This window comes from Macrobrachium rosenbergii, chromosome 11, assembly GCF_040412425.1.
Source record: "Macrobrachium rosenbergii isolate ZJJX-2024 chromosome 11, ASM4041242v1, whole genome shotgun sequence".
Lineage (NCBI taxonomy): Eukaryota > Metazoa > Arthropoda > Malacostraca > Decapoda > Palaemonidae > Macrobrachium > Macrobrachium rosenbergii.
The window spans coordinates 51,740,219-51,766,427 of NC_089751.1; the positions used below are offsets into that span (position 1 = coordinate 51,740,219).

Sequence of the window (26,209 nt, forward strand, 5' to 3'; positions counted from 1 at the left end):
TATCCGGGAAGTTTAATTATCAGATTTTGGTCAAGAAAGTAAGATATGATAGAAGAGTGATAGGGAAAGGCCAGTTTGGGTTTAGATGAGGAAGAGGGTGTACAGGAAACGAGTATATGGAACAGTCATTGGTAACTTATTAAAGGAAAAGGAAAAAATAGCTGTATGTGGCATACATGAACCTCAAAAAAACTTATGATAAAATCTTTTACAAGATGTATGGTTTAGAAGTTGAGTTGTTGAGGTGATGGAGCTTTATATGATAGAAGTATAGGATGTGAGGAGAGTGACCGGTTTGGCATAAAAGTAGGCCTGAGAAAATGGAGTGTTAGGTCACCGTGGCTGTTAAATATCTTTATGGATGGCACGATGCGAGAAGTCAGTGAAAGGATGATATTTGTAGGTGTAAAAGATGTGTGTTAAGGAGATGGGTGTGCAGTGCTAAGGTTAGGTTAGGTTAGGTTTAATATACACACACACACACACACACACACATATATATATATATATATATATATATATATATATATATATATTCATATATATATACGTATATAAATATATATATGAATATATATTATAATATATATTTATACCATCCATAAAGATATTTCACAGCCATGTTGACCTAACACACCATTTTCCCAGGACTACTTTTATGACAAACCAGTCACTCTCCTCCTTCCTATGCTTCTATCATACAAAGTTACATTACTTCAGCAACTCAACTTCTAAACCATACATCTTATAAAAGATTTTATATATATGTATATACACTGTATATATATATATATATATATATATATATATATATATATATATATATATATATATATATATATATATATATTTAGATGTGTAGCCAATTCTGTCAGGCACACTTGAAACGCCACATCGTTCCTGGTGAAAACAAAATACGTTACGCGTGACATTTCCATAAATGTTTGTCCTTCTAACTCCACCCAGAATATTTTTCCTTAGCATCTCACGAAAATGTCAATTCCTTCTTAAAATGTCACTTTGTCCTATGTTCATAATTTCCAACCTATAATGTTTGCCTCTTTCTGCGATATAAAATTGTTTGCATTTAGCTAATCTAAAATGTATATATATATTTTTTTACTTGACCCAACAAATTTTCTTTCTGCTAAATTGAAATATTTGTCTTTTTCCCATCTAACCTAAAATGTTTGTTTCCATCTCACCCGAAATGTTTGTTTCCACCTCACCTAAAATATTTATTTTCATGCCACCCAAATTATTCCTGAATAAACAATTCGGGTGAAATTTTTATTTCCATTTCACCTAAAATATTTATTTCCATCCCACCTAAAATATTTATTTCTTGAATATACATTCCGGGTCAAAGTTTATTTTCACCTCACCTAAAATATTTATTTTCATCCCACCCAAAATATTTATTTCCTGAATAAGCATTTCGGGTGAAATGTTTATTTCCATCTCACCTAAAATATTTATTTCCATCCCACCTAAAATATTAATTTCTTGAATAAACATTTCAGGTGAAATGTTTATTTCCAAATCACCTAAAATATTGATTTCCATTCCACCTAAAACATTTATTTCTTGAATAAACATTTCAGGTGAAATGTTTATTTCCATCTCACCTAAAACATTGATTTCCATCCCACCTAAAACATTTATTTCCTGAATAAACATCTCACCCGAAATGTTTGTTTCTACCTCACCTAAAATATTTATTTCCATCCTACCTAAAACATTTATTTCCTAAATAAACATTTCAGGTGAAATGTTTATTTCCATCTCACCTGACATGTTTGTGTCCTTCCCACATCCGGCAAGTCAGAGATTTTAATTCCTGTTTCCTTCACCTCACCTGGTTTGTCCTTCCTTCCTACGTTTCGAGGAATATTTGTAGGACAGTCTAGGCAACAGTCTCCTTGTTTTGTGTTTTATGTTTTTTTTTTTTTTAAGAAAACTATTGTGCAGACTTTGTCTGTCCGTTCTCACTTTTTTTGTCCGCACTTTTTCTGTCCGCCCTCAGATCTTAACAACTACTGAGGCTAGAGGGCTGTAAATTGGTATGTTGATCATCCACCCTCCAATCATCAAGCACACCAAATTGCAACCCTCTAGCCTCCCTAATTTTTATTTCATTTAAGGTTAAAGTTAGCCATCATCGTGCGTCTGGCAACGATACAGGCCTGCCACCACCGCTCCGTGGTTAGAGTTTCATAGGCCGCGGCTCATACAGCATTATACCGAGACCACCAAAAGATAGATCTCTTTTCGGTGGCCTTCATCATACGCTGTACAGAAAACTCGATTGCGCCGAAGAAACTTCGACGCACATTTGTACTTTTTTTTCCTTTACCTTAATTTTGTCATTTTGGCAGCGTTGAGTTTCCGTGATTTTTCCTTGCTTTTATTGCCCTGTCGAGATCATTTATAATCCCAGAAACTACGACGGCAAACGTTCATAATCTTTTTATGATCGCCGGGGGTTTTAAAACTTGAATGAATGCCGTAGTACTGAGGCAGGCATATGCTGCGTATGTATTCCTTCACTCTACGAGCATTCATTCTTCAAAGTGCTTGCTCGGAATAATATTTGCATCTATTAAACGAATGATTTACGTCTCGCTTCCCAAACTGACTCTTTGTAAAGTCCGTGTACCGAAATTGTCGAGACGTGCTGGTTTTAATAAGTCAATAAATCTCTTATTATGAGACAGAAAATTATTTGTAAAATCGTAGTATCTTTGTTATATCACAGTGTTGCGTGTTGCAAGTTTTTTTTTCTTTTCACGGTTCCTCATCCATTTTGAATATCCAGAGACGAAGAAACATCGTAAAAATTTAACGTCGAAACTGCGGCAGGAAAAAAAATCATTAAAATAAAAAAAAATTCATGTTAATGCTTTCATTAAGGACGTGAACAAAATTTGGTGTGACTATATCTGCCGAGATTAAAAGAGATAACTCGAATTTCAATTAGAAACTTAACTACAACGAATTTGCGCGGACATAAATTCACCAGCCACAAGAGAGAGAGAGAGAGAGAGAGAGAGAGAGAGAGAGGGTGATGAATTATAGTATGGCGTACCTCTTTTTAATTAAAGGTTTCACAGTGATTAAGAATTTTTTACGTCGAGATTTTAAAGACAAAACCAGGCATGATTTATGCCTCTATTCTTCTGCCGTACACGGCTGTCTGCGCACGCGCGCCAGGAGAAGCGTACCCTAACATGCAGCTTGATAAAAAAAAAAAAAATGAGTTACTCTGACGACGAGAATGTTGATAATAATCTGATCTGAAGAAATGGCAACCTGCGGTGTGGTTGTCAGGGCATGAAAATTATTTATTTATATTTTCCGCGTTTTTTTTTTTTTTTTTTTTTGTCTTTTGCTTGAAATAGCAGTCAGAGATGACGTCTAAATTCAACGTGAGAGTTAGTATTATGTTATTTGATTTTAGACCGCGGGAATACGGGAAGATGGAACGGAATATAAAATGTAGGGTAAAGGCCAAGCGCTGGGACCTATGAAGTCATCCAGCCCTGAAAGAGACGTTGAGAATAGAAAGGCGTTAAAGGTGCGAAAGTAGGGAAACCTCGCAGTTGCACTAAGAAAGTAAGATGGAAGAAAGGAAATATGAAAGGAGATACAGGAAAAGGAACGAAAGGGGTTGCAGTGCACCGCATGAGGTGCGCTGACGGCGCGACTCACCTGCGGGGCAAATCAAGGTCTGGGACCACGGAAGAGACTGGAAAATCAGTAAAATATTGGCTTTCCGACTCCTTCAAATTGTGACTGAGAAGACTGTGTTAGGATTCTGAAGTGTTTCAAACTGATTCTTTGTGTGATATTTTATTCCTGTCTTTATACATTGTATGTTACTTTGTGATCTTTATTTAAACATGCATAATTGATAATGGAAAGGTTTATAGTAGCTTATCGTGGGATTACGAATCTTCTTTATATATATATATATATATATATATATATATATATATATATATATATATATATATATATATATATATATATATAAATATATATAGATATCATAATCCCACGATAAGCTATTATAAACCTTTACATATTCAATTATGCATATTCAAATAAAGATCACCAAGTAACATATAATGTATAAAGACAGTGATAAAATATATATATATATATATATATATATATATATATATATATATATATATTTATATATATACGTGTATATATATATATATATATATATATATATATATATATATATATATATATATATATATATATATATATATACATACATACATACATTATATATATATATATATATATGTATATATATATATATATATATATATATATATATATATATATATATATATATATATATATATATATATATATATATATATATATATATATAAACTCCTTATCTAGCTAACAGGAAAAGAGCGTCGGGCAGATCGACAGGAATCTCACTTGGCGCCTGTAAGTAATAATAAGTATAATTAAAAGCGAGGCGGGTCCTTGGAAAAAAGCAAAACGTAATAAGCACAATCTATCCTAATAGCACATATTAGGAGAACTCCACAAGGAGCAAACTTATCAAAAGTTATAAAGCGACATGTAATTTTCACTCCCTTGGCATAATGACAAGGCCAGGTAATTACCAATTTGTTCTAATCGCTGTGGTTACAAGTCAATCTATCCTTGCAGTCCACACTGCCTGTTGCCACAAAGCATAAAAAAATAATGGAAGAAAATCCATAAAGATAAAACTATCATCAGTAATTTTGGTACCTGGAAGAATGCTGTTGCCGGTTTTAAGTTTTTATAAATGCAGGGTAACTTTTTTTTATGTAAGTGGAAACTACATATCGTCTTCAAAAATTCCCCGTAGGAGGGTACAGTAGTAGAGCCGTCCGTGCACACCACGCGACGCACTGTAGGCATTACTTGAGGTTCTCTTCAGCGTCCCTTCGGCCCCTAGCTGCGACCCCTTGCACTCCTTTTACTGTACATCAGTTCGGGTTATCTTTCTTCCATCTTACTTTCCTCAACCCTCCCCTAACAATTGTTTCGTAGTGCAGCTGCGAGGCTTTCCTCCTGTTACACCTTTCAAACCTATTCTTTAAATACTCCTCACAACGCTGAATGACCTCATATTCCATCTTCAAAAAAAAAAAAAAAAAAAAATAAATAAATATGACGATAAAATTTGCAGAAAAGGAATTATCACCCCAGTTCTGATGAAATTTCACTGCCAAAAGTATTCGAGTTTGTGAATACTGTGACAGATCTCGAATATGCATTTACTTCTCCAAGACAAAATAGGATTTCTGCTACAAGTTCCTTTCCCGTCTTTGCTCAGTGCTCTGTAGGTGTCACTGGAAGGTGTTCTCCCAGTTCCGCCTTTAGATCCTTGCATTTCATCTTATCTAATATTTCATCTTCCTTAGATTCCAGATCTCTTTATCGTTGCCGTCTAGCCACTCCAAGTCCCTCTTTTCATTCTGGCCCAAAATGGAAAACTGCAGTTTCTGCAAAAGTACGAAACTGCGAAAAATGGTAGATACTCCCTTGCCTTACTACTGATTTTGCAGATGCTGCAAATGGGACCCACTAAATACGCGTAGAAAGCATTGAAGGATCATTCAGAAACTGCAGGACTTAACTCGTATATTAGTGTTTCACGAGCCCAATAGGTGGCATATCTCAGTTTTGAAAATTTTGCAGATACTGCAGTTTTCCATTTTAGGACAGATTGAATTAAGCGCTGAATGGCCGAAAATACCGCAGTGTTCGCCTTGACAGCTTAAATTTCATAAGTTAAATCTCTCATGTTTGCGACAGTCAAGATTGTCACTTCAAAAGCAAAGCCCTCTGAGTATTACTGCTGGAAATACTAAGAACATTATATCTCGTTACGGTTGTCAGTTAAGCCTCTGAATGCTAATATTCTTGTATTTTAGTAATTTTCTTAAATTTTATCTGTTTATTTATTAATTTTTTTATTTATTCTTCTCGCCTAACAACTGATCTCTTCTTTCTGTATTTGCTATTTAACAACCTTTTGTTAATATCCTCCAGTTAATATTCATATTCTTTGGAAGTTGAATTTCAAGTCACTGGCCCCTGTGGGATTGTTCCATATGAAGAGGGGTCATCTTCTGAATAATAATAATAATAATAATAATAATAATAATAATAATAATAATAATAATAATAATAATAATAACAGAGAATGAGAACGTAGGAACAACGTCTAGGAGCAAGCGAATACCATTAATTCAGTCGCCTTGTCCTTTATCTTTGCTCATTTTCTCAAAGCCCATCCGTTGACGTCACGAGCTCCTACAGGAAGGATTTAGGTCCGTTCAGTTTAAATAAAAAGGCCTTCGCTGACCTTCAAAAGGGGTTTTATTACTTTTGGTCGTGATATGCTCTTCAACCTTTGAGCTAATAAATACATCTCTTCATCTATTTGCGTAAACTGGTGTGGGGTTTGAACCATCGAACGATAGTATATGTATATATATATATATATATATATATATATATATATATATATATATATATATATATATATATATATATATATATATATATATATATGTATATATCTATATATATTTATATATATAATATATACATATATATATGTATATATATATATATATATATATATAAACATAAATATATATATATATATATATATATATATATATATATATATAATATATAAATAGATACACACACACACACACACACACACACACACACATATATATATATATATATATATATATATATATATATATATATATATATATATATATATATATATATGCACATTATTCACCAATACGAAACTCTAATAAGCAGTAAACTTCTGTGAAGAATAATTCAATTCTCTAATTTACTACAAGCTAATCCTTAGAGATAAGTAATCAACTTATGCATGTATGTATGTATGTATGTATGTATGTGGCGGATGCTGAGGAACTCTCAGGGAAAGACAGAGATAAATGACTGCGGTTTGTGAATTTTACAAAACGGATTAATTACACACGAGAGGGAACCCTACCAACCAAGTCATCTTTTTGACCTAACACCTCCGTCTGCCTCGGTAATTGCCTTGCCTTGCCCCTGAGAGGTTTCTCACACGTGGGGAACCTTCCTCCCACAGGGGAGAGTGAATTTATCCTCCTCAGCAACGGCATTATCGAGGGAACGATCCAGGGAATGATGGACTGAGATATTTTAGTTTTCTGTTAAAAGGAAACTATTGTGCCGGCTTTGTCTGTCCGTCCGCACTTTATTCTGTCCGCATTTTTTCTGTCCGCACTTTTTCTCTCCGCACTCAGGTTTTCAAAACTGCTGAGGCTAGAGGGCTGCAAATTGGTATGTTGATCATCCACCCTCCAGTCATCAAACGTAACAAATTGCAGCCCTCTAGCCTCAGTAGTTTTGATTTTATTTAAGGTTAAAGTTAGCCATAATCGTGCTTCTGGCAACGATATAGGATAGGCCACCACCGGGCAGTGGTTAAAGTTCCACGGGCTGCGGCTCATACAGCATTATACCGAGACCAGCGAAAGATAGATCTATTTTCGGTGGCCTTGATTATACGCTGTAGCGGCTGTATAGAAAACTCGATTGCGCCGAAGAAACTTCGGTGCATTTTTTACTTTTTACTTGAGATTAATCCACAATCGCTGTTCATGTTATCAAATGTATGAGATGAAAAGGAAGCTTTCCTCGGAATGTGCGTTTACATTATATAGAATCCTTGAGACAATGGAGAGAGAGAGAGAGAGAGAGAGAGAGAGAGAGAGAGAGAGAGAGAGATGCTGCATTTTGCGAAAATGTTGCCATAGAAGAGTTGAGAATATAAAAGTATCGCTTGCCTGGGCTTTACAATAAGACCCCTAACCCTCAGAGAAAAAAAAGAAAAAAAAAAAAGACACGAGAGAATGGATAACGTCAGTCTTCCAGGAAGGATCCTGATTAAACGATAATCACCGAGTTCCAGTCCTTCCAGCGAGCGTTTAAGTCTATAAACATCAGCAGGGGTGTGGGAGATGTTGTCTGCGTAATGACATCTCTCTTCCAACATGCGTCTGTGCCCCCACAGCGCTGATAATTGTGGCCATTAATCAATGATTCATCAAACGGGAAGGATTGCTTTTCTCCTCGTCCCTGGGTGGTTTATTCAACCGCTTAGTATTCTCGCTGTGGGGTTCGAAGAAGCGATTCCGCGTATTAACGGAAGGGGTTTTCAAGGCATTCTTCACAGGAGGGGTTCTGTCGGTGATCTTCCCGGGCCAATGTAAATAGAATGTATTGTAGCTGCGTGGCTTAATCCCACATGAATGGCAGTAGTACCGGGCGCTTGAGAATTCGACGAGGGGGACCTCAGATCTCGGCGAGATCCGTGGAAGCAAGCTTGCGCTGTGTGTGTTTGTGTGTGTGTGTGTGTGTGTGTGTGTGTGTGTGTGTGTGTGTGTGTGGGTATGAGTCTAGGGCATCAGCTTCACCCTTATCAGCCTCCTTGAAGTCCAGTCAGTCTGACGGGAGCTTTATCAGGTTGATTACTTCCATCCTGACCAGGCGCTCTTTGGCTAATTGAGCGTTAGGGATTGTGCTTAGACTATAATTATTAATGAATTAATTATTCCTGTCCCTAATAACCTTCTTTGAATACAGAAGGACTGGAGGTGGCGGTGTGGGATTATGTTCAGGTAATTCCAAGGGTTAATTTCTCCGCCGGTAGGTTCTTCTCTGTACCGTCCCCGTAGGTGGGTTAGTGCCGTCAGTGAGCCTCATGCGGTGCACTGTAGGCATTACCAAAGTTTCTTTGCAGCGTGCCTTCGGCCCCTAGCTGCAACCCCTTTCGTTCCTTTTTCTGTACCTCCTTTCACATTCTCTTTCTTCTATCTTACTTTCCACCATCTCCCAAAAATTGATTGATAGTGCAACTGCGAGGTTTTCCTCCTGTTACACCTTTCAAACCTTGTACTGTCAGTTTCCGTTTCAGTGCTGAATGACCGCGTAGGTCCCAGTGCTTGGCCTTCGGCCTAAATTCTATATTCAATTCAATTCCCTGTACCATGCTCAGGCCAGAGCAGGGTTGTCGCAGAGAATTCGGTAGATCAGTAAAGCCTGCAGAAAAACGTTACGTGTGAATATTCCGTCAATAAGTAAAAGGGATATTATTATTATTATTATTATTATTATTATTATTATTATTTCGGTAGATGAAATCTATTCACATGGAACAAATACACCATAGGGGCCACAGACTTGAAATTCAAGCTTCCACAGACCCCACAGCGCGGCAGTAACTGCTCATGATACAGATAGGGAGACGCGAACTCGCCACATCTGAGCTGCGTGTCACGACACTAGCGAACCATACCAGCGGACCAGCTAAAGAAAGTGAACAATATTCACACAAACTTATTCACAAGTTTTCAAAATGGGTTTCAGGTGAGATATAGAAGTGAATTCTTATGGAATAGTTGCTATAAAGAGAAATGAAAATAAAATAGTGGCTATTAAAATAAGATTTCAGTGTTTCCGTTCTTAGGAATGCACTTTTTTCGGGGGAATAAGTCTGAGAATTTCACAGAATATTTTTGTATATATAAAGACCAATGGAACCAAGACAGTAGTTTATTTCAAAGTAATGCATATACAGTATATATACTGTATATATATATATATATATATATATATATATATATATATATATATATATGTATGTATATGTATAATATACAGAGAGCATAATCATACCCATGACAAGTAACGCATCCGTAGGGAGATAGTGCCGTCAGTGCACCACATGCGGTGCACTGTAAGCATTACTTAAGGTTCTTTGCAGCGTCCCTTCCTGAGGCCCCAAGCTCCAACCCTATTATTCCTTTTACTGTACCTCTGTTCATATTCTCTTTCTTCCATCTTACTTTCCACCCTTTTCAAAAAAGTGATTCATAGTGCAACCTTTTTACTGTCAATTTTCCCTTTCAGCGCTGAATGCCCTCAAAGGTCCCGGCGCTTGGCCTTTGGCCCAAAGACTGTGTTCATGCAAGGAACACAAATTAGAAGGGAGAAACGTCATTGTGAGATAAAAAAAAGAAAAGATTTGTTTACGAGAAATATCAAGACAGTACAAACAATAGCTGACAGGCGATGCAAATATTTTAATAAAATGGCTTCAAGTCATGGTTTTAAAGCCTTGTATCTCCAATGAACGCGGTGATATTTCTCTCAGGAAATCATATTCTTATCCGGCAGCTGGGCTCCAACCTTGTCAGGGGAATGATAATCTGCTGTTGGATTCCGTAGAGGAGAAGAAGAAGAAGTTGGATGACAGTTGCAAAGCCAGCGAACTATTCACATCATATTCACAACTGGGAGACGTGATGCTTTAGGACCTCTAGCTTCTCCCTCTGCCGTGTCGAGACGTTCGAAACTTCTCGACTTGACTCAGCCTTCCTTTAGCGTTCAACAACAGTAGCGGCCAACAGGACTGTAGCTGAATCCTGCTATATGCAGCAGAATGCGACTTAGAGAATTTAGCAGCAAGTAACTCATGGGCTTGTGATGGGACGTTCAGATCTTGCGCCAAATCTCCGGACCCAACTTTTTTCACGGTTCCTGGCATCAGCGTGTGCGCGTTCAGCTGCTCATCAAGGAAGACGAAAACTGTCTGTTTTTTTTCTTCTTCTTCTTCTTCTTCTTTACGGCTGTTCCCGATGATCGTCTAAAGAGAGGGCCTCAAGAGCTTGTCATCACGGCTTTTGGGAAAACGGTATGCAGGCAACAAAACTTCGTCGTTTTTATTTCCTTTGGTGGGGGGGATGTTCTGTGTGATTGGTAAAAAAAAAATTGTTGCATAAGCACGTATATCTGCTTTTGCCCTGGGCAGTTTTGGTCATTTCCTCCGACCCTCGGTGCCAGAGACGCCTGTGAGAGTCTCACGATAATGGTATCCTAGAAGATAGGGCCGTCCAACCCCATGGCCCGTGGGCCAAAAGCGGCCCGTTTGATTTTGAAAGTGGCCCGCTAGAGAAAAATAACCAAAAGTATATTTCTCTTTTGTATCTCACAAAAATTACGTTTACCGCTTATCCTGAATAAAAGAAATATTCCTTGCAAAATCAATTTATTTTTCTCTAGCGAGCCACTTTCAAAATCACTACACACATATATATATATATATATATATATATATATATATATATATATACATATATATATATATATATATATATATATATATATATATATATATATATATATATATATATATGTATATATATATATATATATATATATATATATATATATATATATATATATATATATATATATATATATATATATATACATATATACACACACATACACACAGGTGGCTCACATGACTTTTTGTTTTTTCAAGAGTCGCCCTCAGACTAAGCAACCTGCTGTATGAATTTCTTTCATATTTTGAAAGAACCCTCACTGGTATTCAGTGCAGAATGGATGCAGGCACAGAATCAGATTTTCCCAATCAGACTGAACCTGGCGAGAAAGTAATTTGCACGACGGACCTCTAAATAGTGCTGTAAACGGCGAGGAGGTTTTTCCCAATAGTTCAGAACCCTCTTTAACGAGCGCCCAGCCAGTTTTTATGGGAATGTTACGCCGTCCTGAGAAGAGGCGAAAAACTTTTCCACGCAAATCAAAACGCTGCACGACACACGAGGAAATGGCTGTCGGAAAGGTCACCGAGGGAAAACTGAAAAAAGGACTTTAGCGAAATGATCGGAGAGCCAGCACTTCTGAATTCCGTAAAGGCTCTGCGCATCGTCTGCGGTAAATCATCAAGAGCTCCTTAAGAGGCCGTTTACGTCAGTGCTAAAGCCTTAAATCCCTTTTAATAGGACTTTAAGCTCCGTGCTCAGTGTTGTTGCTCAAACCATTTGAAGTCTGTGGCTTATTATCTCTTTTATTCATCTTCCTCTCCGGAAGGGACTTACCGTTTTTGAATTGTCGTAGGTTAATTATTATGGGGCAGTCAGTCGTGAAAATCATCAGTTAAGCCGTAGGTATATTTAATCGATAAAGGACAATAGGACTGCAAACTAATACCCTTGACTAGCCCGGACTAAAAATAAAATAAAATGAAAATTAACGGGAAAAGGGTGGGGGACTTACAAGTTGGAAGTCTTCCCTTCGAAAACGACAGATCAGTGACTGAAATAGAGAGAGAGAGAGAGAGAGAGAGAGAGAGAGAGAGAGAGAGAGAGAGAGAGAGAGATACTGATTGATTCAGTACACCATCCAGAAACGACTAAGTTTAACATAAAACTTTGTTCACTCAGAAGAAGAAAAGAATTTATTATATTTAATAAATAAATATATGTGTATATATATACGTATATATATACATACATACATATATATATATATATATATATATATATATATATATATATATATATATATATATATATATATATATATATATATATATATTATATACATATGTATGTATATATATTTATATGTATATACACACATATATATATAACATATGTATATACAGTATATATATATATATATATATATATATATATATATATATATATATATATATATATATATATATATTATGCACACACACACACACATATATATCTATCTATCTGTCTATCTGTCTACTTATATATCTATATCAATATCTATATATATATATATATATATATATATATATATATATATATATATATATATATATGTGTGTGTGTGTGTGTGTGTGTGTGTGTGTGTGTGTGCATGTTAGACTTAGGTATACTTACCTTTTACAGGGAATATGTGAAATCAGGGAATACACGAAATCTGTAGGGTATTTGTGAAATAACCAATTCACATAGGAACATTTGATCCCCGAGGGCTAGTATAACTGATTCATATACACTGTTTCGCCGTGTTTAATACTAGCCCCGGGGGTCAAATGTGTTTCATAAATGTTTATTACTAGCCCCTAGGGGATCAAATGCACTTGTATGTATATATATATATATATATATATATATATATATATATATATATATATATATATATATATATATATATTATGTATATATATATGTATATATTATGTATATATATTATATATAATATACATATATAAATAATTTACATATATAATATAGTTTAGAACTCAAAATCCCTTATCCCTTGTTCTTTTTATTTGGTCGTATAATTTCTTTTCCGTCTTACATGAAAAATACATGTCGATGTATTTATTGTAGTGGGAATTAGTATCGGTAATTTTAAAATTACGTGCGTAGACACCACCCAGGTAAATATTATTTGCTGCCTTAGAGTGCAAGTTGCCGCCTAAAGAAAATAGGTTCTCAGAAGGAAAGAATTAAAGAACTGTTTTACTTGTAAAATATCAAGAGTTTTTCATCTGACGTTTTTATTTGTATTCACGGCACTATCACAGATAGTGAGTAACCTTTTGCTGGAAACATCTGAAACTTTTTTTTTTTTATGGGAAAATTAGCCAGATTTGTTTGGCAAAGTGTAGGTACCCAAGTTATGGCAAAATTAATTATTTGCACTGCTGATCTCTGCAGCAGATAAATTCCTTTCCCGATTTGCCAAAAAAGAAATCTAACTCTGGTCATGATTTGGACGTAAGTGAGATGTCTCTCATTAAGATAGCATCACTATATGCCCAAGACATCAGAATTGTATTTTAGCATTCTCCTGATATTTTTAAGACCCACTTCGGATTTGCTTGTTGGTCGTGAGGAATTAGGAACTGGAATTGGAATATAAAATTTAGGCCAGAGGCTAATTGCTGGCACCTGTGAGGGCATTCAGCTCTGAAAAACTGTTGGGAGAGAGTGGAAAGTAAAATGGAAGAAAGAGAATATGAATGGAAGTACAGTATAAGGAATGAAAGGGGTTGCAGCTAAGGGCCGAAGGGACGCCGCAACGACCTTAAAGCGATGCCTACAGTGCACCGCGGGGGGTGTATTGATGGCGCTACGTCCCCGCGGTGTGTAAGGAATTAGGGAACTTCATATATTTGGCAGTGAAAATTTCGTTAAGCCAAAAGCGTTACTGATGCCAGTTGACTGTTACGTAAAGCTTTCCGCTCTTCAATGAAGCTTGTTTCGTATTTCGTAATTTTCCTATGATTTACGCCGGTCATTTTCGTACAATTATTTACAGAATGCTATTACGGAAACATGATTTAGTACCTTAAAGCTTTTATTAACTGTTTATTTTTCGGAATGGCTGTAACTAGATGATTTATTACCAGTAGATATCGTGTTTCGTCTCACGTACAAATTATATTCAACCTGTTGTGAAGCCTGATCAAAAACAAGAATTTTTCTCTATCCAGAAAAGAAGGCTGGTTGGTTGTACTGTGCTGTCAGATAGTTCAGTGAAGAAATTGGGAAACACGATCATTTTGTCAATTTTTTAATAGCTAACGTTTTAATACTTCGGCAGTTAACTCTAATGTGAAAGACGAATGTATTTGTCAGGTTGAACCGCAATAAAAAGAAAGAATTACCTGTAATCATTTGATTTGAAATTCAGTTATCAACTCGATTACAGTCACGCAATCGAGAGAAGAAGAAGATGAAGAAGAAGATGAGCCACACAGGAGGAAAGCACTGCGTAAATATGTGCGCATCGCAGCTAGCAGTCTCCTCATTTCTCAGCACTGATATAAACAGCAGCATATCCACTCCGCCTTCTACCCTTATCGATGACAACGGGCAATCTCCTCCCCTAACACCCCACCTCCCCTCAAAAACAAAAACAAAAAAAACCTTGGCAACATGACTGCAAACTGCCCTTGTATTTTCCTGGTCGACCATATTAGGCCAAAGGTCAAAACCAGGATGCAGGTTGGGACGCGGGAACAAAAAAATTTGGGGCGGGGGGCGGGGGGGGGGGATGTTTATTGCTGAAGCTTTGTCGCGAGTTCGGGGCCGCGGACGAAAGGCTTGTCCTTCGGGCTTTGGCATTGTCGCTGTTTCTCTTTGTGGGCCACTGAACGTTTTAAATCTCTCGAAAATAGCCTTCTTCTTGTTCCTCTCCTCCTCCTCCTCCTCCTCCTCCTCCTCCTCCTCCTCCTCCTCCTCCTCCTCCTCCTCCTCCTTCTTCTTCTTCTTCTTCTTCTTCTTCTTCTTCTATATTCCCTGCGATCGATATACCATCATCATAATCATCATCATCTTCATTGTGACGACTGGAACCTCTAAAGTTCAAGCGAAGATGCAACGCATTACTGCCCCAAGACAGTTCTCCATGTGTTTAATAATGTGCTTTATTTTTTATCTATTTATTTTTGTAATTGGTTGTTGTATTTTTATCTCTTCTTTCTCTATTTCCTCTTGCCTTCTGTTGCCTCTTTCAAATGACCAACATAATATTCCTTGTAAGCATGAATTTCAAGTCAGTTGCCCCTGTAGTGGGCTAGTTCCATATGAATAGGGTTCATCTTCCGAATAATAATAATAATAATAATAAAGAAGCTACTATAACGTTCGGGTTCAGTTCTCTATACTGTATGGAAATATTCGCCCGTGACGTAGCCTATATAACCTTTCAATTCTAATTAAGTCTGGCTGACGTACCTCTGGACAACTTCTAGTAACCAAAGCATAATTCTTTCAGAATTTGCCTGGGCAAAGGTGTGAAACCCGCTAAAGAGGAGTCATTCACAAGGAGCTTCTCGATTCACAACGCATGCGCAGTACCACTGCGTTCAGACGACTTGGTGCTGGAATTGGAATATAAAATTCAGGCCAAAGGCCAAGCGCTTCGACCTACGGGGTCATTCAGCGATGGAAAGGATACTGAGAGCTAAAATGTATTGAAAGTGTAACAGGAGGAAAACCTCAAAGCAGTTGCACTATGGAACAGTTGTTAGGAAAGGATGGAAAGTAAGACAAAAGGAAGAGAATATGAGCGGAGATATAGTAAAAAAGAATGAAAGGGGTTACAGCAAGGCGCCGAAGGGACCGCTGCAAAGAACCTTCAGTGCGGATAACTTGGTGTGCTTTCTAGAATAACAATAAATATCTCTTATTACGGAGGTGGATCAGCGGTAGACCTTCGCACCCATGGAGATACCGCGGTTTCAGGAATCAGGCTCTCTCTCTCTCTCTCTCTCTCTCTCTCTCTCTCTCTCTCTCTCTCTCTCTGCCATGCCACGATATTGCATTTTATCTCGGAATGTGTCCGTGGCTCGCTTGTTACGAGAGTTGTAGCGGATGTCGACAGCGATTTTAAGGGACCTCGTGAAAGAGTCATCTGTCAAAGCGCTGATGATCGGCGATAGGAAACAAATAAGGCTGTATATGTCGCTTGATGCTGGAGAGAGAGAGAGAGAGAGAGAGAGAGAGAGAGAGAGAGAGAGAGAGAGAGAGAGAGAGAGAGAAGAAAATCAAAGGAAGTTGAAAGTATAATCCAAAAATAGTCTTCTGTCTGACCGAAAAATAGAAATGTTTTATATAGGTAGTCAGGTAACATGGCTCAAATTTTTAAGAACTGACGTCCTCAAAATGATATTGATTTGCAAAGTATGCAATTTAGATTCCTATTCTTGATCAATGCCATTTCCAGTAAGAGGAAAAGTGGAAGTAAAATGAGAACAGTAAAAAACTAAAAATGAATGTAATAATTATGAAAAATAAAGATGGCAGAAAGAAATGATTAGATTAAGATTTTTAAAAATTATTAAAAGTCTAAATAAATACAAGGTAATAAAAAAACAGGGAAAAATTCTAAAAACTTTTTATATTACCTGCTAACATCAAAACGCTGGGATTTGTATCCGTCACAATTTACAAATTTCTCCTGTACCGAATCCTTTATCACAAAAAATAAATAAATAAGTAAACGAAAATAAACAAAAACATTGAAAGCGATGAAGTTACTCTCTCCAAACATTACAAAAACAAACTGACATCGGGTGCTAATCCCTTTGAGCGCAAAATCGAAAGCTTATCTTGATATCCAGATTCCTCTGTCTGTCCCCACGGAATCTCCCGACGAATTAAAAGCAACAGAGAGAGAGAGAGAGAGAGCTTTTGAAGACGTACATGCTGAGGACCTTTTGAAGAATTCAGATTAAATCGGCGAAGCATTGTGAATGAGGAAAATGCTTAGAATACCACCAAACTTTCCTCAGGTAAGAGATTATCGGCGCTGTTTATTAAAATACGAATGCCGTGCCGACTGTCGATACTATCGGCGGCTGTAAATTGACAGGGCCTTTATTAGGTAAGAGTAAATATCAGGGAGAGGGTCGGCTCAGTGGCCCTTATTGAGCCTTGGATTAAGGGCTAATACGAAGAAGAAGAAGTCAGGTGTGGCGCATAGCCCCAAAGGGCTCTTTGGACATCTCCCGTGAGGCATTGAAAGTCATAAAATTAAATCGCATCTATGGAAGGCAAGAATTTATAAAATCATACAAAATCTGTAGATGGAATGACCGCCACTATAAAGCTGAATGAACTCTGAAGTAATATGGCGGAATTTCTCGAAAGGTGCGAGTATAAAATAAAGTCAGATGGAATATCTTGAAGCAAGGGAGGCTCTGAAATTGTTTTGGAATCTCTCGAAGGATGGGAATAGGCAAGGTGGGAATCGCTTGAAGGGTGGGATGGTATAAAATCAAGTAAAATCTTCGAGAACAGTTTATAAAATTGGTTATAAAATTCGTTCATTAACCTTTCTCTCTCTCCTTATAGGACAGCTACTTATTCCAGGAGAATGAGAAGTTACCAAACAGGTGGAATCCATTTTAGGATGGGAGATTATAAATTAGAATCTCTCTGAAAGATTGGAATGTATAGATTACTGTGAAAACTGATAAAAGTAGGTTTTAGAATGATTTTATCTCTCTTGAAAGGTTCAAGATTTAATTGTCGGTGGTATGTGTGAAATGAAGGCTATTATAAAATCGGCGAGACTTTATTCAGGGTTAAAAACCCATAAAATCAGCCGAAGTCTGTTGCTGAATAGGAGCTTATTAAATTAGGCGGAACATCTTCGTGAATAAGAGGATATGAAGCATAGAAAATGATGATAATCAAGTGGAATTAGCTGAAGAATGGCGGGCTATAAAGTCGAATATGTTGAGAGGGTCGCAGGTCGTAAAATTAGGTAGTATCTGTTGAAGAACTGGGGTTTTATAAAATTAAGTGAACTCTGCAGAATCCTGAGAGGTTCGTCTGTTAAATTCTGTTGTAGAATGGTAGATTATTGTAGAATGAGGTATGATCTCTTGTAGGATTTTATATCATAAGATGACGTGGGTTGGAAAGATACTAGCCAATGGGAGTGAAATAGGAGACATAACAGAAAGGTTTCAATCATTATGTTAGAGTGGATGAACAGCAAGTCACAAGAATTGAGCGGGAATGGAGGTAAGCAGAATGCCTACAGTGCACCACGTGAGGTGCACTGACGGCACTAGTTAAGTTACCCTTCCACACTCTAAAAGTCGAAGGTTAAGGTCAGTGATTTACAGCAGTTTTAGTGTACCGTATCCTTACTTTTATGTGCAGCTGTACAGATCTGCGCATGTAGTAAATGTATCCTTGCCGAGAGAGAGAGAGAGAGAGAGAGAGAGAGAGAGAGAGAGAGAGAGAGAGAGAGAGAGAGAGAGAGAGAAACAAACTTTCTCGGCCCCTTGGCCACTGCAATGCGAAAAAAAACTAGCCTGGTGAGATTGTTGCCTTCATTACGAAAGAGACACGTTCGGGATAATACAGATTTCGCGTCTCGCGATTGAGAGAGAGAGAGAGAGAGAGAGAGAGAGAGAGAGAGAGAGAGAGAGAGAGAGAGAGAGAGAGGGGAGCAAATATTTAAATTCTGTAAATAGACAAAACCAGACTCTTCTAAATTTTGTCTTTTTGTATCCTAAAAAATGTCGGTTTTCACATGGCATCCGAAATTCTGGCTTTTACTTGATGTCCGAAATTTCCTGCTTTTATTTGATGTCCGAAATTTCCGGCTTTTTATTTGATGTTCAAAATTACGTCTCTCGTTCGATGTCCGAAATTTCAGCTTTTATTTGATGTCCGAAATTTTGGCTTTTATTTAATGTCCAAAATTTCATGCTTTTTATTTTATGTCCGAAATTCCGGTGTTCATTTGACAACCGAAATTTTGCCTTTTATTTGATGTCCGAAATTTCTTGCTTTTTATTTGATGTACGAAATTTGCTTTTTATTTGGTGTCCGAAATTTCGGCTTTTATTTGTTGGTCCGACACTGGCTTTTATTTGATGTCCGAAATTTCGACTATTATTGATGTCCGAAATTTTCTGCTTTTTATTTGATGTCCGAAATTCCGGCGTTCATTTGACATCCGAAATTCTGGCTTTTATTTGATGTCCGAAATTTCCGGCTTTTTATTTGATGTCCGAAATTTCCTGCTTTTTGTTTGATGTCCAAAATTTCCTGCTTTTTATTTGTTGTCCGAAATTCCGGTGTTCATTTGACATCCGAAATTTGGTTTTTATTTGGTGTCCGAAATTTCGGCTTTTATATGTTGGTCCGGCATTCTGGCTTTTATTTGATTCATCTGTTTTCCGAAATTTTTTATTTGATGTCCGAAATTTCGCCTTTCATTTGATGTAAATAAATAACCCAGTGAAAACAATAACGATCAAAATGGAATAAAGTAGCGATTTACTTCAATGCATAAATTTAATTAAAGCAGTATTGATTTAATCGCGTTGTGTCAAAAGCATAAGAGTGGGTCGTCCTGTAATAAGCTAAATAAAAAGGACTATGAATTTATGTCCAGGTGTGACAGGTAATAATGTATTTTTATTAACAGTCTGGCAGGAGATGAAATGTAGGTCAGTACGGAGTTTTATTTTAATATATATATGTATATATATGTATACATTATATATATATATGTGTGTGTATACATATATATATATATATATATATATATATATATATATATATATATATATATATTGTCTGAGATGCCATCAAGCAATTCCTTCTCTCTCTCCTTCTGTAAATCTTCAACTGGTAACCCTAGTGGACCGAGTCAACAGACTGTAAGCCTCTCCTACAGGCTGTTGGCTCCAAAGGGAAATCAGCTTGCAGAGAGAGAGAGAGAGAGAGAGAGAGAGAGAGAGAGAGAGAGAGAGAGATTATGGAAAAGGTAATAAATGAATGAACGTGAAGGAACAGAAAATGAAACCAGTACAGGTAAAGTAGGTAAACTATTCGACATTCTAGTTGTAGCCCCCAAAAAAAAAAAAAATAAAAAAAACTAGCAAACTGGTCGGTATTAAACCTGATGCTTGAACAGACACTTTCTGCAGAATTGTAGATGCAACTGGGTCTCGGTGATGATTTTATCATGATATCCTTACTCTAAAAAACGATTGAGTTCGTTTGCCGAGTGATTTGATTCAATATGTGAAAATTTGCCCACAAAGCCAAGCATTGAGGGTACTTTCAGCCATTTAGCATGAAGACAGTGAAAAGAGGGAGATGGAAGAAAGGAAGTGGGGACGGAGGTCAAGTAAAAGGCTGAAAAGTGGGTGAAGCTGGGGACCAAAGGGGCGCTGCTAACATCCTTTAGTCATGCTTACGTGCGTCACGTAGTGTTCACTGAGAGCACTACTCTCCTACAATGGACTGTGTTAAGGTGGCCACGGTTCTAATTACCTTAACAATGTTGACTTATTCATAGGTATTGTTCTTGGTAGTTAGTCGGTCTTGGTGGGACTTCATGTCTCAAGGTGCGTCCATGCTACAGTAAAAACATAGTCATAAACACGTCGGCAACTTATCTCAAACACGTTACAAATATGTTGAAAACTAGCATACGACGACTCTTAAGTGGAATGTTAACTCTACTAATGAGTCGTTAAATTGTATTAGACTTTGTTAGTGATGTGTTTGTAACAAGTTGCTGACATGTGTCCATGACACGCTCTGTTATAGAGTAGACGCACCTTAGCGTATATGTGTACCGCGTATTTGACATTTATTATTATTATTATTATTATTATTATTATTATTATTATTATTATTATTATTATTATTATTATTCAGAAGATGAACCCTATTCATATGGAACAAGCCCACAGGGGCCGCTGACTTGAAATTCAAGCTTCCAAAGAATATGGTGTTCATTTGAAAGAAGTAACAGAAGGTAATAGGAAATACAGAAAGATGAGATCAGTTATTAGAAAAGGAAAAATAAGTTTCCAAATTGATAGATAAATAAAAAAATGTAAGTAAAATACAAGAATTGTTTTAGTGTAGTAATGCCTTGCATCTTCACCTTAACTTTTGAGGTTCAAATTGCACGGCGTCCTTAGGGAGACTGTTCCATAGTCCAACAGTGTGATAAATAAAGCAACACTGAAACATCTGCAGTACTTAGAATCACCTGTTAAAAATGTTTTAGATCCAAAAGGATTTAAAACACTTGATCAATGAAAAGGTAAGACACATCAACCGTCCATTTCATTTTAGAGAAATCGATTCGCTGATTACCTACTCTGTTGGTTATCAAGTTACATTCGGTTAAGTATTGTTGCAGGTTTCATTGGCTTTTTTTTTTATCCATCCTCGGAAACTGTATTAGAAAATACTCTGTTCTGTAGCATATTTCTTATTTGGCTTCATCACAAAATACTCCAATCTTTAACATATTTCTTATTTGGCTCCGTCACAAAATACTCCATTCTTTAGTATTTTTCTTATATGGCTTCATCACAAAATACTCCATTCTATAGCATATTCTTTGTTTGGCTTCGTCACAAAATACTCCATTCTTTAGCATATTTCTTATTTGGCTTCATCATAAAATACTCTGTTCTTTATCATTTTCCAATTGGTTAAGTAACAAAATATTCGATTGTTTAGCATATTTTTCAACTGGTCGAGTCACTGGCATATTCGATTCTTCACCTTCTCCAGTGAGCAGAGCCAGAGAAGTCCAGCTTCCCGTTTTCTATCAAATCGACGTAATTGAAGCTGCCAATAGGGACTCGATTTCAGTGCTGTTAGACATGCAATAATGAGCGATCGGAGAGGGGTCGGACACGCAAGGCCTCCGGAGGGCCTGTAATTTTCCGAATTCGGTCATTCTCGTTCCATTCTAGGCTCCCTCCGGACTTCCCTTCCTTTGGCATCCGAGTAAAAGGTGTGTGATAACCTCAAAAGAGTCTTTTGTAGGAATGAATCACTTACACTTCTCAATCCTTCTTCTGATGGGCGAACGTATGTCTTCGGAGAATGGAAGCTCTCGTATGTCAGGACTTGAGTAAATCTCGACGCGGCTCGGGTAGAGAACCCTGTCTGGATCTTTGCTGGGTCCCGCCTCTTCCAGTTCTTCTTCTTCTTCTTCTTCTTTTTCCATTTCCTTTGACCGATGGGACTCCTACTGCAATTGCCACAGAGCTGGAACAAATTACAAAAGGGCTTACCCGGGTATTAGGTCGTTTTTTTGCCGGATCTCCTTCCAAAATCGTGTCCCGATCCCTTGCCTGGATGTGTTTACTACTGCTAATAGGGAATCGTTCGCTTCTCCAAGTTGTGTGTGTGAGAGAGAGAGAGAGAGAGAGAGAGAGAGAGAGAGAGAGAGAGAGAGAGAGAGAAGTTCACTCCAACTAAAAGGGAACCGTTGCTCCCCTAAGTTTTGAGAGAGAGAGAGAGAGAGAGTTTACTCCAACTAAAAGGGAACGTTGCTCCTCTGAGTTTTGAGAGAGAGAGAGAGAGAGAGAGAGATTTAACCCTTGATAGGAGGGAACTGTTAGCTCCTTTAAGTATTAAGAGAGAGAGAGAGAAAGAGAGAGATGTTTACTCCAACTAAAAGGGAACCGTTGCTCCTCTAAGTTTTGAGAGAGAGAGAGAGAGAGAGAGAGAGAGAGAGATGGATGGATGGATGGCAGCTGCAAACGAAAGGGGGGGGAATACTAAGAATTAAATATATTCCGTATCATACACATCTTTGCCAACAGACAGACAGACAGAGATACGAACAGTTAAGCTGCCAGCAGGACAGACAAGCTGACAGCAGGACAGACAAGGCAGACAAACAGAAAGACTAACAGTTAAACAGACAGGCGCACACGCACACACACACACACACATACGCATACGCGAGAACTACCTGCTAATGATAGATCCTCTTGCGTTTTGGTCTGAGTTATCACTTCATCTGCCACAAATGATAGGAGCAGTTTGAGCGTCAGGCTAATCTCACTGAACTCTCTGAACTTGGGAATGAAAGATAATTCCGTCGGCAGTTCTGAGTTGCGCATCTTGATCTTGCGTCGTTAGTTCCCCCCATAAAGGAGATGTAAGGTGGCTGGCAGCTACTACTTATTTGCAACCTGATTCTCGAAACATATCCTTCGAGGGGTGGTAGGAATCGCTGCCTTTTGGGCGTTTATAAACCTCTGTTTTCCTTCCATATTTTGTACCTAGGGATTCCCTGTCCTGGGCGACTGGTCATTGACCTGTCTCTCCGTCAGGCTGTCTGAATGTCTGCCCAGCTTTGTTCACTAAATTCAATTTTTTTTTAAAGGAACGAGATAGAGACTTCATTTCACGTATTTAACTAATGGAGCCCTTGTGCAGAGTGATATCAAAGGTACACGTCAAGGCCAGAGTCGTACATAGAGGTCAAAGGTTGTTATGAATTTGCCACCGGGAGGAGCACTGTGTTTCATAAACACATTTTTTTTTCCTTGGTGTCTTGTTGCATCTAGTGCGCTGGCTTCTAAATGCTTTCTAGAGAGATATGCCTGGAAACTTGGTCTCAAGTTTGGCGGAAAATATACCCCCTGTGACGAAGACTTTCGTAGTTGCTGACGTCAATAACTCGACTGACTCCTTATTGATAAGTTGTTCATGAGTGTCAGGATCCAGTAGGGAGTCCTGGGCTGTATTCTCTATATTTTTGTCTGTGGGTTAATCTTAGCAAAGTCCTGATCAGCATTCACAGATCAATACAATGGCACCATCAGGTTTAATACTACTCGGTTTGATAAGAGTTTTTCTTGGCTACAACTAAAATGTGCAAGAGTTTGCCTGGTGCAGTTGTGGAATCTTCTCATCTCCAGATATTAGAGCAAGGAGCAAACCTATTCCTGCTCTCTGCTGCTGCTGACGTCTCCTGAATTTCAGGTGTGTCAGTTTTATTCTCTATTCACTGATATTTATTTATTTACCACCTTTTTCTGATACGTTTCACCCTCTGTAGGCTGATTTCCCTTTGGAGACCTCTTGGGTTTATAGTTTGTTAACTCTGTCCATGAGGGTTTCCAGCTGAATATTTAACGAAAGAAAGAAAGAAAGAAAGAAAAAACTAATATAAGTGAATACGTGTTCTATAAGCATTCACTAATAGGACAGAACCACATGAATTCCGTCATTTACAAGTTTGGAAATTGGTTCAGGCTGTAATGGAAAAAGATATGAAAGGGGTATCCTTCTAGAAACAGATGAGTCTCAGGTCATTGAAATGACAAGAGATGGTGAGTCCTATGGAATATCTGAATAAGAGACATGAACTCATTTGCAAAATGATAACTCATTTGTAAAAAATGTAATTTGTAAAAATACATTTTGAATCAATACCTCGAAAACCACCCGTATCTCTGTCTGTCAGCTGCTCACTATCCACTTTTTGTCTTTTTGATCGTTCGATAGATTAGGTAATCAGTTATGACCAGTTTTTTTTTTTTGGGAGGGAGTGTCATTAGCCTTCTTCGATAACTTAATTGTTCAATAGAAGAGGAAATGTTTATTGAAGTCCCAGTGACAGCCAATAAACTTAAAAAGTAGACTCAACGGTCAGTCTCTACAGAGGCAGGTAGATTAACCCCAGTTAAAGAATGACATTCCTAGAGATACTTCTGTTTTGTTTCCGTTTAAAAAAACTGTCCTACGTAAGAGCTGTGATACAGTTTGTGAGATTAGCGAATGGTGTCATCAATGATGCCTCCTTTTCGCTGGTCGAGAGACGGAGTACTGAAGAAAGATAGTCGATCGATTAGACAAATCATGGGAAGATCGACTATCTAACTTCTTTAAATAAGGATGAAATTCATCATTTTCTTGGCAGACTTGTGGATAAATATTTATGAGTCACAGATAACTCAACTCTCACAACTGAGGTTAAAAGTAACATTATATATGTATATATATATATATATATATATATATATATATATATATATATAAATAAATATATATATATATGTAAATATATATATATATATGTATCTATATCTATATATATATACATATATAAGTATATATACATATATATATACATACATACATACATACATACATTCATACATATTTATATGATGAGAACATACTGTCGTAGATGGAGTTTAAATAGTATAAGTAGGTCCCACTGCAATGAATGAGGCGAATAATGTCTCAGCAGAGATTACAAAAAAAAAAAAAAACACATTTCAAAGCCAATTCTAAATTTCTTTTAGAGATGAACATACTGCCCTCCAAACGCCCCTTTTAGTAGACCTGTTATCATGAGATAAAGAATAAATAAAATCCCCCTTTTATTCTTTTTTTATTTATTTATTTCTTCTTACATCTCCGGATTCCTGGCAAAGCTATTATTAATGATCATCCAGGATTCACCGCCGAAGCTCGAGTCGTGTAATCTGACTATAATCTCTCCTCGCGCTATATTTAAACATCTACTATTCCCCCGTCTTATCTGTCTACGGGCAACCGCGTCCCGTCTACTAAAAGGACCGCGCAGCTTCAGATAAGACTGGACGCTCTGAAGTGGGCAGTATATTGCTTAATTTACTCTCGTAAAAAAAAAAAAAGAGAAGAAGACGCCGATTGAAAACCAGAAGCGATAAAGGTAATGAAAGAACTGTGCTTGGCAGATTGAACTTGAGACATCTAGAAAATAAATGAATAGGTAGATAAATGAATAATGGCATTATTGCAGAGGCTATCTTTTTGTTAAGACTTTGATTCACTCTATACTTCTTCTTTTTCTCTTCACGTAAGCTTCTCAGGAATGAAGAAAGGTTATCCACGTTTCCTGAAGTAGTTTTTAATACAATATGCAGACATTCTACAGATAGTGACAGGGCCAGTGGCCCCCAAAATGAAAGAGTAGTAACAAATCTCACTTTTTCAAA

General features: G+C 37.2%; 1 protein-coding gene across 1 annotated transcript in view; it reads left to right on the forward strand.

Annotated features, from left to right (window-relative positions):
* LOC136843453 (protein Wnt-11b-2-like) overlaps positions 1–26,209 on the forward strand; it is a 276,010-nt gene that overhangs the window by 156,646 nt on the left and 93,155 nt on the right. The window lies entirely within an intron of this gene.